The sequence below is a fragment of the Miscanthus floridulus genome, chromosome 1 (genome assembly GCF_019320115.1).
Source record: "Miscanthus floridulus cultivar M001 chromosome 1, ASM1932011v1, whole genome shotgun sequence".
NCBI lineage: Eukaryota > Viridiplantae > Streptophyta > Magnoliopsida > Poales > Poaceae > Miscanthus > Miscanthus floridulus.
The window spans coordinates 56,988,187-56,989,903 of record NC_089580.1 but is presented as its reverse complement, the minus strand read 5'-3'; the positions used below and the strand labels follow the sequence as shown (position 1 = coordinate 56,989,903).

At 38.6% G+C, this 1,717-nt stretch overlaps 1 non-coding gene across 1 annotated transcript; it reads right to left on the bottom strand.

Annotated features, from left to right (window-relative positions):
• Nucleotides 1-575: 575 nt before the first annotated feature.
• Nucleotides 576-684, bottom strand: LOC136511802 (small nucleolar RNA R71). The gene has a single exon (XR_010772857.1). It is a non-coding gene; the product is annotated as a small nucleolar RNA R71 (small nucleolar RNA).
• Nucleotides 685-1,717: the final 1,033 nt, after the last annotated feature.

Below are 1,717 nucleotides of genomic sequence, written 5' to 3'. Positions count from 1 at the left end.
TGTAGCCCTGTTTGCTAAAGAACTCACCGAGATCTACAGTACTCCTACTCCTAATGCGATGGCAAAAACCGAAAAGATTGTATTGATTGAGTGTTCATCCTCTTTTTACAATAACCAGGGTCTAATATTTATACCCGAAACCTAAATATGAATCCTACTCAAATACAACTCATTACAATTCCAAGAATAAAAGAAAACTTCCTAACTTAATAATAACTTGGACCTCAATTTTCCTTATTTGTAGAGTCCGACACATCTTCCTGACACCACTCACGTAAAGCTTATTGACACCGTCTACTGACATCATCCATAAAATAGCCAATTCTAACATCACATCTAAATCAGCTGATACCGATTCATATCTAATCAATTCCTTGATGACACAATCCTAGAAGCTTTGAGTTCCCACGTTCTTCTTCCCAAATTTTGGTGTAAACACATACTACTTTATCTTTTCCCATTCTCACTTTTGGAAAAGGCAAAGCAGTGGTTCTACGTCAATAAAGATAGAAATATTACATGGGATAACTGCTCCATTGTCTTTTTAACAAAGTTCTTTCCCATAGGCAAGAACAATGCTCTGCGTGGGAGAATCTCAAGATTTTAGAAACAACATGTTGAATCTATCCCTGAGGCATGGGAACACTTTCAAGACTATATATTAGAATGTCCTCATCATGGGATGGAGAATTGGCTACTCATGCAGATGTTCTATCACAGGTTCACCAATAGTGCCCGTGAGACCATGGATGCTGTTGTTGGAGGTGCACTCTTGTCACTTACACTTCCAGTTGCGACCACTCTTGTGGAAAAGATGGCCTCCAACCAAGGCTGGAATGAAGAACGTGTTCAGACCCGCAAGAGATGTGGAGGTATGCATCAACTCAAGGAGATAGACATGCTATCTGCCAAAATGGACCTACTGATGAAGAAGCTCGAAGATCGAGCTAATGAAAAGCAAGAAGTCATGCACATTCATGACTCTCGCATGACATGTGAAGTGTGGAAGCACTAGGCATTCAGAGAATATCTGTCCTGAGACCCATGATGTGAATTTTGTCAACAACAACAACTACTACCATCCTCAACAAAATCAAGGATAGAACCAACAACAAAGGCCGAACTACCAAGGTAACTATCAAGGTAATAATTTCAATAATTTCAATCAAACACCCTTGAGAGAATTAATTACTGGTTAGTCCAAACATATGGAGAGATTATCTATAAAGGTAGCTTCCAATGATAAAATTATAAAAATTATAAGTAATAGAATGGATAGCTTTGGTTTTGCCATTAAGAACTAGCATAGCTTTAATAAAATGATAGAATCACAAATAGCCCAACTGACGGTTACTGTTCCTCTATCCAACAAAGGTAAGATTCTAGGGCAACCGAAAGATCTAGAAACTATAAATCTTGTCGATATTCATAATGTAGTTTACTACTACATGGAGCCATCGACCAGAAGGTGGATAGTTTACACCTTGCCTGACAATAAAGGTGACCCAGGGAGACCTGCCATCCCCATAGCCATTGGACCTCACATTTTCCAAGAAGCTATCTGTGACTTCAGAGCAAGTGTCAACATCATGCCTAAGGTAATTTATGATCGAATTAATGGAGATACTTTATTATACATAAATATGTGTTTGCAGCTTGCAGATCAGTCACTCTATTACCCTAAGGGAATTCTTGAAGATGCTATTATTCGAGTGGG